Raw genomic sequence first — 15329 nt, 5'->3', positions numbered from 1 at the left:
ACCCAGAAAATGTATTTAATTTTTTTTTTTATTTTTTTTTTTTTTTTTTTTAGACACCTAAACAGATGGATAAATCAAGCACAGATTCTCAGGTCAACCTCTACCAGAAGGAATCTCTCATCTGACTTACGGTGAGAGTAAGATGCTATGGTAGCAGCTAACAATAAAAAGGAAGATACAGTAAGGGAGGGGAATATTTTTCCTTACCAAAGTCACTTGATTTAATACAAGGCATGCACAATTAATGATGGATTTGAGTGATACCTGTATGTTTTATAGGTTTATAAATTGGCTGTAGTAAAATCTTATACATCCTATATCACCAGGTATTGTTTCAGCCTATTACAGGAGATATCTATCTAGAGTTGACTGAATTGTATTAATCTGATCCTAGTTTAATGATGCCTTAACATTTTTATGGAAGAATTTAATGTTTGCAATATCCATGTTCCTTATTTGAAAGTGTGACTTATAGGTTCTCATCTTCCTTAAATTATGAAATCCTTCAGCTAATAAAGGAAAATGATTATGGTTTGCAGAAAAGGCAAAGTCATTTAACAATCCATATAACTGTCTATTGTAGGTCTTTGCATAATAATTGTAATTTAGCTATTAGGAGTTCTAAAGGCAGTTATCAGTCATATGCTGCAATTCTGAGGAATAAGGAAAAACTCAAATTATTTAAGGGGTTTGTACTTTCCCGGGGGAGAAAAAAAAATAAAGCAAAAATTGATAATACTTTTAGTGATGAAAAAAAATGCCCTACTGAAATAACCAGTTGTTGATGGCAATTCTTCTAACCACCCAATACTAAAATGTTCTTATTTCCTCCATATTTCACTCTGACAAAATGATCTTCATTTTATATAGGCACTTCTGTGAGCATAGAAAGCCAAATCAGGAGAAGAATCTGCATACCTCAATACCCTATATTCTCCTTTTTTAATCTTGACATATGAAGAAAGGTGACCAAAGAGAAATCAGATGGCCAGCCAGTTCTCCTAAGACTCTGGGATGCATCTCATCCATACAGTAATGGACATTCAAATGCCTCACATGGTTGTAAGCCTGATCTTTGTTTACAGCAGGAGGGATGTTGCTTCCCCAATCCCCTCCTACCAAACCAAACATTTGAGGGCTGTGCAATGAGCAGTTATCAGAGAAGACTGAGACAAAAATGTTATGTACCTCAGCCTTCTCCTTGTTAGTTGGTACCAGCTTGCTTCTGTCACTCACAAGGGGGGTAGGCCCTCCTAGACTTATCTTTTCTGGTTGAGGTACCTGTAGATGCATTTTTTGTTCTTGGCGTCCCTGATCACGTTTAGTTCAAGCTGGGTCTTGGCTTTCCTGATCCCATTCCTACACGGCCTAGAAGCTTCCTTATATTCTTCCCAGGGAATCTGTTGCTGCACTTTCTCAATGTTCAGTTTGATGAGCAGGTCCTGGTTCAGCCATGCTGGTCTCTTGTCTTCTTTTCCTGACTTTCTACATCTGGGGATGGAGAGGTCTTGTGCCCTAAGGAAAGCTTCCTTAAAGATCTGCCAGCTCTGCTCTGCTCTCTTGTCCTTCTCGAGGGGTTTTGTTGACTAACTCCCCGGAGAGTTGGTATTTGGTTTCCTAAAATGAAACTTCCTGATTGTCTGATATCCCTCAAGAGTGTGAACTCAGCCATAGCATGGTCACTACAGCCCAGGCAGCCCCCAGTCCTGATGTCACCAATCAGTTCACTCATGTTGGTGAGCAACAGGTCTACAGCACTGCACCTTCCCAGGTGCAGTTAACTATTACCTGGGTCAGGAAGTTATCACTGATACATTCCAGGAGCCTCTAGGATCACGTACAGCTTGCAGTGCTATTTTTCCAGCAGAAGTTTAGGTGGTTGAAATCTCACAGCAGAGAGATAAGTGTCAATATCAATGTCAATTTCAATAGCCACATTCCAGTCTTGGGATTCATCCACCAGGTTTTGGTGACAGTAACTAAACCATGGTTTTTCAGTAGTGTGGTGGCCTCCAAGTAATTTAGGGTAAACAGTGTTATTTTTACTTTATTTACAGAAAAATAAGTGGTTAGAGCTACTGAATACACATCCCAACTTAAAATTGTATAGCTCTAGGATTTCGGCTAATATAATACAGCATTGGAAGCTGATTGTTTTAGTTAGCTAAGCCATAAAATTTCATTTAAATTCTGAATACTAAGAAACTGGACTATTAATATAATTATTGCAAATGTCACTGATTATAGAGTATAAATCTTAATAGACTATCATCATTAAAACTTGTGCTCTCCATAACTACTGTGTGTATCAACTTGCACTTTATTCTGTCTGCAAATTATTTCAACACTCTTTTCCAATCTTGCAGAAACATTTTCTTTAAAGAAGAAAACAGAAGTTTTATAGGCATCTAGGGAGACATTCAAGGGAAGAATCCTTTTTTTTTTTTTTTTTTTTTTTCTTTCCAGTTTTGTTTCTGAATAGAAAGAAAATGATTTTATTTTTTTTTTGCTTCTCATTGTAAATACCTGTGTTATGCCTTGTTTTTGCTCTTTAGAGAGCAAAGCATACAGTATTTTATAAATAGCATCTTAATCAGTCTGAGCTTAAATGACAGGTTTTTAAGCTTGGATATATTTGGATATACTGAGAACTTAGGACAGATCTGGCATTTTTTAGAGAATCATAAAATGCCATGGATTAGAGTATCATCTAGTTCTGACTCCCTGCTGAAGGCAGGATTGGCAGCCACCAGATCAGGCTGCCCAGGTTCTCATCCAATTTGGTCTTTCCATGGATGAGGCATGCACATCTTCCCTGGACAGCCTGTGCCAGTGCCTTAACTCCTGCTGGTAAAGAATTTCCTCCTAGTATTTAACCTAAATCTTTCATTTTAGTTAGAATCATTCCCCCTTGTCCTATAATAATCAGATCATTTAAGAAGTTGGTCTCCATTCTTTCCGTAAGTTCCCTTTAAGTATCAGAATGCAGCAATGAGATCTTCCTAGAACCTTCTCTTCTCTAGACTGAACAAGCCCAATGCCCTTTGCCTGTCTTTGTAGGAGAGGTGCTCCAACCCTCTCATCACCTTTGTGGCCCTCCTCTTGTCCCTCCCTAACAGCTGTGCATATTTCTTGTGCTGGGGGCCACAGATCTGGATGTAGTATTTCAAATGAGGCTTCACAAGGGCAAAGTAGAGGGGGACAATCACCTCCCTCACCCTGCTGGCCACACCTCTGGATTCAGCCCAGAATATAGCTGGCCCTCAGGGCTGAAAGTGCAAACTCCTGGCTCACATCCAGCTCTTTATCCAGCAGGACCTCCCAAGTCCTTCTCTGAAGGGCTGCTCTCAATGAGTTCCTCTCCCAGTCTATATATGAACTTAGTATAGCCCATACCCAAGTGCAGCACCTTGCTCATTATGCTCCCTTTGGCCTGCTTTCATTTCAAATCATAGCACGGGAATGTGTAAATAGTCTGAGTGCCACAGCTTGGTAGGTGAAGGTGAGTCAAAACACAACATGAGAATGTTAAATGATGAACTCAGTGTTTATCCTGACTTCAGACAGTGAACTGATATTGCAGAACAAAGCATGGCTATGATAGATGAATTCATTCTTCTTTCTGACAGTTCCACTGAAGAAATTGGTAAGAGCTCTACCAATGGGCAGAGAAAGAGATGTATGAAATATACATAATATATATGAGCTGTTAGAATGCTAATCAAGGTTCTGGAAATCAGGAAAAATAGACTGCATATAGAAATACGTGCTTCAGAATTCCCAAGTCAATGAAGCCTAGCACCCCAGTTTTAAAGACCAAGGTCTAAAGCCTTTTAGAAAAAAGGGGAATTTTCTGCTATGCAAACATATTACAGGATATCCCTTCCAGCTAGCTACATGCTTCAGTTTCTTTCTTTGTAAAATTTGTGTGCTTCTTCAAACATCTTTTTAAACAGGGCTTGGAAATGTTCAGTTTAAATCATGCCTTGTGTATATGAAAACTTGCTGTAATATTACTCACAAAATTGGCAAGTTATTAATACAAAATAAATGAGGCTCAAAATTACACTATAAAGCTAGAAACACCAAAAACATGTGACATTTTAATACAGAGCAGAAGCATTTACAATGAGCGAAGCATCTTAAAATCAGTCCAAGGGGACTTTAAGTAAATAGCTGTTTTTCAATTTAGAACATTACTACCTCTAGCAAATCATACCTGCTAAAGTTAACATATTATCCTAGTGCAGGAGACATACTACAACAAATGAGATGGTAAATATTTGCTAAGGAGAGGTCAATATTTGCTATGCTTGATGCTGTTTAATTCTTCAAATCCGTTAATGCTTAAATGACCAGAATTCAGAGGTTCTGTAAAGACCTTGCAGCTTCATACTGACTTTGGGTGGAGCTTTGGTACAGAGCACCTTGCAGAAAGAAGGTGCCCAATTTGTCTCATACAACATAAATATGAATTATGAATTCCAAATAACACAAGTTATTTGTAAATTTGAGGATTAGCCCCTTGAATGAAGTTACAGAAAATGTTGTGTAGAATATTTCAGCTCTCTTGATATTTCACTTACAGTTGTAGTTTCTATAGCTCTTTTGGTGGATCATCTCCACAACAGTTTACTTCAACATAAATAATGAAATCCATATGCTGATTACATACACTGATGAAAACATCTATAGCTTTTGGCAGGTTTATTTGGTTGTGTTTTTCTTTAGAGAGAGGTTATATTTAAAGTTCACACCAGTAGAACGTTTCATCTAATTGAAATAGAAACCATGGCAATGTTATATGGGAAGAGTCATGTAGAATATTGCTTTTTAGTTGATTGTGGGATTAGAGATGGTATTTTCACCTGTACAGCTTTGAATATACTATCATCACTTAGCTAATGACAAAGGACATGTTTTCTCAAATATATATTCCTATCCACACTGAAAATAAATCACCTCAAATTACTGATATGTTCATATATACAGTTTAAGCCCATATCTATTTAATAATTTCTTCAAATTATTATACTTCTGTTCCAAATCCAGCTGCTAGTTATAAAGTAACATAAACCATTATAAGCTATAATTAGTTAGTAACTGGTGATGCAACTCCTGTTATGTTGGTTTGTTGGTGTTTTTTTTTTTGTTGGGGGGGGGGGGGAGGGGAGAGGTGGGCTGGGGAAGAGAGTGGAAACAGCAAGAGAAGGCTGATATACAGCTTGCTACACCTTTTGGAAGACTTGATCTGCCAAGATACCAAACACTTATACTCTGAAAATCTGTCTCAAACTGCATAACCATGATGTTTAGCAACCTTACCAAAATATAGCTCAGTGTCATATACAGAATTTCAATCCAAAACTTGTCATGATTTTCAAAGTTCACTTGCCAACTATTCATGCAGTTTCACTCTCTCCCTAGTTATTCTATTTGCCAGCTAAGTAATGCCTTGTAATATGGCAGGATATTTTTCTGACTTACTAAGTGCAGCGTAGATGAGTCTTACGGGAAGAAACATGAGAAGGTTCCTGTGGGCCGGTAGCTTTGTGCTAGCTTTGTCACTTTTATTTGTCAGCATGTAACAACTTAGACTTCCCAAGAGAATTTGGAAAATGCTTATACTTAATTCAACAGCTCAACACTATAATCTCATCAGGGAAGTAAACAAATTAAACTGAAGCACAGACAGTATGACCTTGGATAAGTTGCTTCAGCAACCTATGCCGCTTATTACTTCCAGCCTTACTTGCCATGTCTCAAGACAAGACTCTTAAGTGCTATGTATTTGGAGCCTTCTGCAGTAAAGGGCAGAGCTAGAAGTAACAACTGGAATGAGGACCTCATACAAAAAGTTTTAAAAACTCCTTTTATCTACATTTGCAGAACACCATTAACAATCCAGTAGCAGATATTTAATAGAACTTAAACACACTAATGTAAAGGAACTGAAATTCCAAATGTATGTAGAACTGGAAAGAGGAATGAATGTTTGAACTGAAAAGAGCTAAGACAAAACAGTTGATGTTGGTGTTTTTGCGAAATTCTTCATTGGGACTTAATGCCTACAGAAATGTCTGCAGAATTATGTACATACGTGCTTCAGCTGGCAACTATGATAGTTTATGTTTCTTACAACAGCTTCAGTGTAGTCCAAAAAGATTTTTTCTCTTCTAAGTGTTTCAAACACTTAAGACTAGCCTTAAAAAATATGTGTATATACATCTCATTGACCATCTTTAATAATTTTCAAACATCCTAAATTTATTGTCTGCTGTCAGCACCAATCCCAGACACACTACATCTGACTACATCTGATCAATCTTTTCCTTTTGACTCCAGTTATAAATAACTTGATATCCACAATTTTATTTTTTTTTTCCCCTTAACAAACGTTGTTTTTTTTTTTTTTTTTTTTTGGAAAGAGGTCCTTCAGTTAGGATATTTTTCTCCCTTTCTTTGACGGGCCTATACATGAAGACAAAACCTTGTTGGGATGCTGAATAGCCTATCTATGTATGGTGTTGCTCTAAACATATGGCTCTAAAATTCAGAACAGATATATCACTGGTGAAGTCCAGATAATTGATTCATAAGTCAGCTGCATCAGGCAGGTTTTTTGATGGTATCTTTATAAATAGGCTGGTGCTTTCAAAGTGCCTGATAGTATCTCTCATATTGACATGAAAGGCATTTGGAGGTTGGAATATGCTAGTTACATGACTCGTATTTTTGGCGCCACTCAAGAGGGATGCTAGCCTCTCACAACACTAGTATAAATATTTTGGTAATTATCTTTTGTAGATTAATTCTTTCTTGCATATATTCTTTCAATATTTTTGTATTTTACTGAACTGTGTAAAATAGTTCTAAGTTCTAAATTCCACATTGTAAAGAAAAAATATGATTATTATTCTAAATGAACAGGACTATAAACATTTTGTGACTAAAGAGTGACAGAACATAATTCAAAACAACAAAAGTCTTTTGGATATATTCTTATGGTCTTGTACCTTCCTCTCTGTTCTCTTGTTTTTAAATTTCATTAAAAAAAATAATAATAAAGCCACCATAGTTTGTATTACCTAGTAGAAAACATCACAAAGTATCTTAATGGATCTATACAATCCCTACCTAGTGATATTTGTACCAAATAGTATAGACAAAAGAAACAGCACACAGAAACACTTAAAGTGGTTCACTTAACACAGAAGTGCTGGGAACTCCTGCAATACCTGGCTTAAAAGATTAAAAAGTAAAAGCAAGATAAATAGGTGACAGAATTGCCTGAATTTACAGGAGGATTTGCCTTTTAGGAGTTATGTGCACAATGCCTGTAGGCTGCTTTGAAAACTCTTATCTGTATTTTCACTTTGAAAGAGATGTCGGTGGTAAAACAGATAGCATTTTTTCCTCTTTCTTAAAGATAAGCACTTTATATTGACCACATGTTTGCATACTCACTTTCTCTGTTGTATATATATATATGTCTACCTATAATTATATTTCAGCTTTCTTTACAGAAATAAAAGCACTGTAACAGAAAAAGAAACAAATTTAAGAGAAGGGGATCTAATAAAAATAAGCTATACCCACACTTCTTGGGCTGATTAATTGAAAAAATGCACAAGTTCTTTTTTCAGAAAAGCATTATTCCCTTGACTTCCTGGCTGCCCACATTATGTACATCATACTGCTGACATTTTCAATTATTCTGAGACATAAGTAAAATGAAACAGTATCTGGTACACTGAGACAATTCACCTAACACTTTTTATGCATAAAAACACTCACCGGTACTTCAACTTGTATGACTGCAGTCGATCCTGAACATTCAGCTAAAAGATTTGTCTTTCCAGAGTGCTGCCTCTTCTCTCACACCACACTGTGCACTGGAAGACCCCTGTAGACACCTATGTTCCCCAGCAGAACAATACTCTAGACATTTACAGGAGAAAGGTGTGATGAAATTCACAGGTTCAGAGTGCTTTGTGGCATCTGAAACTCCGCCCAAGTTTAGAGTTTTGTGGTTGTGGTAGGAAAACTGTGCTTTAAGTGGAAGCAGGCTGGATGTGTCTCCTTTCTTATAATACACCAGTTCTACAGAAAGCAACCTCTCATTGCTGTCATGAGATAAACCACTGAGATATTTCACTAATTAAACTCAGTGTTAGGTTTGCAGAATAAATGGCCAGTGACATTTCCATGGATTGCTTACAGTCTCAGCTGCCCTGTCTGTTGCTGCAAACAAACCTCCTCTCAGCGTGGGCATACCTTTCACCAGCTCACTCTAGGCTGAGCTTCTCCTTGTGGGAACCATGTTGGGCCTGTTCAGCAAACACTTCCACACAACATGTTGGCCACCTTTCCCATAGCCATTACCTTAGGAGGCCTTGTTTTCCTACAAAACTATGGATACTGCTTACCCACAGCTTGCCACGGAAGCAACCACGGCCCTCCTCCAAGCAAGATGAATCTCTCCCTCTTCCATCAGATTTTCTTCCCCAGGTCAGAAAATCTTCAGGGTCAACATCTGTGAAATAAAACCACCACTGTCACGTTGTGTGTTGAGAGAGATGGAGAGAAATACCAAACCCCTCTGCTGAACCATGAGCTGGGTACCTTTGTTTGAGGTCTGAAATGCTTTCCCACTCCCTTGGAGAACACTTGCAGGGGGCATAGTGAGCCTTCCCATGATAAGGTGTGGGATGGCAAACTTAGATTAGAGGGACAGGGTGCTAGCAGGGGCCTTGAAGGACCCACTGCCTTGAGAGGTGCTGGTGTCACCGCAGCACATGCAGAATCCTCTGATGGTGAAGCAAAGGCTGCTTGGGCAATAGGAGAAGGCAATTGGAAGAATCAAGGGATTTCAGCCTCTCCCACAAAGACAGTCTGAAAGAGATGGGTCTGTTCAGCCTAGAGAAGAGAAAACTCCAAAGTGACCTGATCACAGCCTTTCAGTATCTAGAGAGGAGCTACAGGGAAGAAGGGTCCCCTCTCTTTAGCAGGGTCTGTGGCGACAGGGCAAGGGGAAATGGCTTCAAGCTTAAAAAGGGTAGATTTAGTCTTTTACAATGAGGGTGGTAAGGCACTGCACAGGTTGTCCTGAGATTTGGTAGATCCCTGTCCCTGGGGGCAAGTTTGGATAAGGCTCTGGGCAACCTGATCTAGCTGTGGTGTCCCTGTTCATTGCTGGGGTGTTGGACTAGATGGCCTTTAAAGGTTCCTTTCAACTATAAGGATTCTTTGATTCTTTGATTATGTGTAGAGCACAAAACAGGCAGGGGCGCTGAGCCCTTGCATTCAGCTTCCCCAGTAGAAAGAGAGTTATAGCATCACTGTGAATTTAAATGGATTTTCCATTTTCATAGAAACAATCAAAAGAAGTATGTCAGAAAAAGAATTTTTATTTACACAGATCAGAACTGGATGAGAAGCTATCTAAATAGGAACAGGCAGCTTAAAAAATAAGACTTGAGGGAAAGACCATAAGACTAAATGTTTAGGCCTTCTCCGCTTAGTGAGTTTACTTCTTTTGCTCCACTGAGACCACAAGCTATATTTTAGCCGCCTGATTTTAAAATAGTGACAAATAAACCATTTCAGTGCAGGAAGTACACTGATTTGTCACAGAGACTAAAATGAAAATGAAACACTTGTTCACTCGTATGCTTTCACTTAGTTAGTTGACGGTCTTTCAGAGATGACCCTTGTGACACATCTGTTAATGGAAATCATGGAAACCAAATAAAAAACTTAGATCCAATGTGGGCAGTTCTTGCACATAGCACTTACTACAAATCTTAGTGGATGAATATGACAGAGGCGGTATGGGAAGGCAGATTAAAACTGGTGTAGGGACTGCTGCAAAACAACCCAGCTGTTCTGAAATTCCTTCTTGTTCTCATTTTTTTTAAGTAGACTGCTAGAATACGTACCCTAAGGTGGCAATATAGTGCCACTTCACACAAAGTGCCTTCTCTCAGCAGTAGTGCGGATTTACCACTTCCCAAAAATTAGGGTCCTTCAACTAACATCTTATCAGCACGGCTGACCCACATCTAAATTGCCATATTCTGTTTCCTGACAGGAGAGAATAGCATGGGTGAACGAATTCCATGCTGTAGCAGGATCTTTGCACATACATAGCAATAAGCATTCTTTTTGCTTTAGATAGCTCTGTATTAAACAGGTTAATTGTGATCTCCTCAGTTATTCTGCTGTGCAATTCTTTTCTCCTTCCAACCCTCCATTACTTCTTTGTTTGTCCTCTCAGATCCTGAGGTCCTGAGATGTCTTACCTCCATAAAAAGAAGAAATCTTTTGCTTTCTTTCAATGCTGTCACTATCAGAATGGTGGTATTCACTATCTTTTGGATCTTTTTGTTAGTGGCCTATTCAGCAAGGGCCCCCAGGGATACACACTGTTATCTTTGTGGTCTACAGTATCTCTTCTGAACTTATGAAACTTGAATTACTGGAGATATTGCGTGAAACATCTTATTACAGTATCCAGAAGACTGGAAGCCCTTTCAGACATTAGGAATTATCTTTGTTCTTATGGTATTCCTGTGGTAAGTATTTTAAAGCTCCCTAAGTCTACCATCCTACCCATCTAACAGGGAGTTCTGCCATCTACCCCACCCTGAAAAATCAAATAAAAGCATCAGATTCAAGTGGAATCCGCTTCCAACTTTGTTTCTGCTCCACTCCTACCCGCCCCTACTCCCCTCTGTCCCCCCAAACTCTGGAGAAGATTTCAAAGCTGGAAAAATGTCTAATGAAAATATCTGGCACAAAATGGATCGCTGCTGACTAAGGTTTGATCCAAGCTCAACAGATTATATCCCCTGAGCTATGAGATGCCATTGCCAGAGCTGTGATTTACATGGCTCATGTTTTTTCTTTTATCCTCTGTACCTTACAGTACTTCTAGGACTACATTACAATACCTGAGTGCCTCACAATCTATAATGCATTTAATGCTAATGACATCTCTGTGAGGGATATAGGTGCCATAACTCTCATTTCATAGATGGGTAACTGGGGCACATTACAAACTAGAAGCCTATATAAGAATTACATCAGCAGATAAGACTCCAGGTGGAGTTGATACAACAGAATAAGGATATCCACAGAGATGCTTATATCAGCCTATATTTATTAGGAAATTATGCCATCACTACCCTCTGTTACATCCACAGCATTACAAGGGAAGCAATAGAGAAGAACCTTCTATGCTCTGGCTTAGCACTTTTTCAAATCCTGAAACAAATCTCCTCTTGTATGTTACAATATCAATGAAAACAGTCTCACAGGACCTCTTCTGAGAAGAAGAAAAGCTCTCATGAACAGTTAGCAGCCTCCGTGATTCAGTACTGCTGTGCCAGCAGGGATGAAGCTCTTACAGCTATAGACACCCATGACTAAGATCATAGAAAAAAACATCCCATCAGCCTCCAGTGGCTACTGTAAAAAGAAATGCTGTGTGCTTGTAGTGGGTGAGTCCATGTTAAAAGGCACTGAGGCTCCCCTCTGTTGGCCTGACAGGGAGCTTCGAGAGGTCTTTTGCCTCCTGGGAGACAAGACCTTGGGCACTGTCAAGAGTGTGCTGAAGCTTGTTGACATCACAGACTATTAACCACTATTGCTCCTTGATGTGGACATGAATGACATCCGAAGCAGAATCAAAGACTATAAAATCCTGGGAACACAAGTGAGGAAGGCCTGGGGGCAGGGGGTTCCAAAATGACAATGCTCATGCCACTGCAACCAACTGAGGAATAAGTCAGGCCAACCAGAATAGTTATAAATGTTCTAGATGTTGTCTACCTTGACTTCAGTAAGGTTTTTGACACTGTCTCCCATAACATCCTTGTAGGTAAGCTTAGGAAGTGTGGGATAGATGAGCAGATAGTGAGGTGGACTGAGAAATGGCTAACTGGCAGATCTTATAAGGTTATGATCAGTGGTACAGAGTCTAGTTGGAAGCCTGTAACTAGCCATGATCTTCAAGGATGGGTACTGGTCTTGTTCTGCACCTGGATGAAGGAGCAGAATATACTGCCAGCAAGTCTGCCGATATCGTATCAGCTGAGGGGAGTGGCTCACATACCAGAAGGCTGGGCTGCCATTCAGTGAGACCTGGATTAGCTGGAGAATATTTGAAAGGAACTTTATGATTTTCAAGAAGGGCACATGCAGTGTCCTACACCTGTATAGGAATAGCTGCATGCATTGGGACACATTAAGGGCTGATCTGCTGGAAAGGAGCTCTACAGGGAAGGACTTGAATGTTCTGGGGGACAACAGGTTGGCCAATGGTATCCTCGTGCATTGAAAAGAGTGTAGCCAACAGGACAAAGGACATGGTTCTCTCCCACTACTCTGCCCTGGTGAGGTCACATCTGGAGTAACGTGTCCAGTTCCAGACTCCTCAGTTTGAGAAAGAGAGACAGCCTCTCAAGGAAGTTCAGTGGAATGCCAGAAGGATGATTAGGGGCTTGAAGCATTTTCTGTATGAGGAAAGGCTGAGATACCTGGGACTGTTCAGCCTGGAGAAGACTCTAAGAGGATCTTATCAATGCTTATAAATATCTAATGAACAGGAGCTGGGGATGGGGTCTCATTTTTTCAGTGGTGCCCAGTGACAGGACAAGGGGCAATGAGCACAAACAAATACAGGAAGTTCCATAAAACATGACAAAAATATTTCTTTGCTTTGTGGGATATGGAGCACTGGAACTAGCTGACCATAGAAACTCCTCTGCAGTTAGTCAGATTCCTCCAGGACACTTTCTTTTGTAACCTATTCTAGAGAAACTGTTTTTGCGGGGATGTTTAGGTTAGGCAGTCTTCAGAGGTCCCTTTCAACCCCTACGATTTTGTGATTCCACAATCCCTTATCTGCTAAGCACTCAGGTGGCAGCACGTGTGGCTCTCTCCTGTGAAAATGAGGGCTTGAGCTGCTACACTCCAAGGATTATTGTTGTTATTCAGTGTGATTGAAAGAATCTGGACACCTGCAGACCTTCATTTCGGAAATTTTAATGTAGTAGGAAAGGAGTCCTCCAAAGGGATCATGATTCTAGAGTTTCCCCCCCTCGCCCCCCCCCCACCCCCCCTATGGAATCACACATGAAATAGAGACAATTTTATGTAGAAATAAAAGGTAATTTTCAAAAATAAATAGTTCACAAAGTCTTATCACATCTCAATGAGTGATGGCCCTAGCTTGTTTAGATTCCTACTCCCTGCAGTGGTCCTGGTTTCCATACAGCTCCCACTCTTTTGAAGGATTGTCCCTTTAGTCCCATTAGGGTTTACTGTTCATCTCTGCTGGCAGGATTTCTTCTGCTGTGGTCCAAACCAGATTTATAGGTTGGCCAGAGATAGGGAAAATCTTCAAAGCTAATAATGCTGGCATTATCTCTTCATAATCCTCCCAGTATGAATATTCCATTTACTGTTTTCCAGTCAGATGGTACCAGTTTTGGCTCAAATGGTTTATTAAAACATTTTCTGCTGGACCAAATCTATCATGCAACATTTCTTGTACAGTTTTGGGATGGAGATTATTTAGTTTTGCTAACATGGTACTTATTTATTTTCAAATCAGATCAATATATTTCTGTTGCAGGTTCTTGTTCCCAGTAATTATTTTGCTTCCGTATTTTGTAACTGTATTCTCCCTGAAAACTGGTAGAAATTCATTAAGATTTTGAAATCTACCCAGAGAAGCTTCTGAGTTTTCTGAAAAATACATGTTTCTAAACATCTTTTTCTGCTTCTGCAGAATGAATAGCAGCATAATTTGAAAGTAGTTGTCTCTAGAAGTACACCATCACAAAGTTCACATAAACTATCACAACTACAAATTCATCAGACTGTTTTCTTTAGAGAATTTAAGAAAATCAACAAGAACAACAAAGCCCAAACTGTATCTATCTGAAATAGAAATCTGACAAGGACCCTAAATTCATCTTGGGGTTCCAATAGGAAAGTGTACTAAATCTGTTGACACAATGCTTTCAAATATTTTGTAGAAACAGTGATATAGATTCCTACTTTCCAAAGACTTAGTTTGTTTTTACTGAAGAAAAAATTATATACAGATGTATATAAACAAACTTTATTGATGTTACCTGAAAAATTCAATTCAACAACACATTTTATATACTTGATTAATATAGAAATAAAGATTTGCATTCAGAAATATGCTCAAGCCTGAGAAAAATAGTAATATATTAGTAAATATTATTGGTATAGCATAATTCAAGGAAAACATCTCTAATAATACAGCCAATAATAAAAAGAAAGGAAGAAAACTGAAAAGTAAAAGGAAAAGGAAGCATATGCTATACCTAGATCAAATACATCCTTTAATCCATGTTGTAACTTTATTTTTATGTACCTTGATATGACCATTAGGCAGAAAGCCCTAGAGGGAAAGAAGTCCAGTATTTTCTGGCTTTGTGTAAGCATGCCTGCGATATTTCCAAACCTTGCAGTTAGATAGGGATGCTGGCTACAGTATTCGGTATATTTTCAAGCAGAACCCAAAAGTGTAAAGTAAAAGTTAAATTTTAAGTTATAGAGATAACAAGGTTGCACGAAAGTCTTCAAGTAGATAGAAAAGACATTGCACTCCATCAAAATTCTGCATGAGTGGAGCAGAAGTATCTTTTATTGTCACTGTGAGAAGCAATCAGAAGTACAAGAGAGAAGGCTACAAAACCTAAAATTCTGCAGCATAATTGTGACTTGAAGTTTTGTGAACATGCTATCTATCAAATAGAGTATCCAATTCAACAGTATTTATAAAATTATTCATTCAGCCTTTGTTCAAGAGCATTATTATTTGCAAGGAACTGAGTTTCTTATGTAGAATTTCAAATGTAGCTCCACGTTCTCACAGATTAATCTGGGACAAATTAAGACTTCAGATTTTCAGATCTAGAAACTAAACCATTTAAGATACAAAGGTGGGGGACAAAGCACAAAAATAATACAAAATTAAGAAAACAATGGCAGGTAGTTCCTGTTTTCTTACTACCTATTTTCAGCCTGACAAGACTACTAATAGCACAGTGATTTTAACAGACATGAAGAGCCAAAAGAAAGCAGCATTTCTGTGTTTCATTTTATATAAATGTCATGTCAAAGCTACTCTTCAGGTGAAAACTTCAAGACAAATAATATTTTTTTACTAGACTAAAGAAAAGCTTGATAAACTTCTGGGCACTCAGCTCTTCTTCAGGATTGTAGAAAAACAACAGCCCATTTTTTCTTTGCAAAAAAAAAAAAAGATGTCAGGTTCATTTACA

Source organism: Coturnix japonica, chromosome 1 (genome assembly GCF_001577835.2).
Source record: "Coturnix japonica isolate 7356 chromosome 1, Coturnix japonica 2.1, whole genome shotgun sequence".
Taxonomy (NCBI): Eukaryota; Metazoa; Chordata; class Aves; order Galliformes; family Phasianidae; genus Coturnix; species Coturnix japonica.
Note: the sequence above shows the minus strand (reverse complement) of the source record.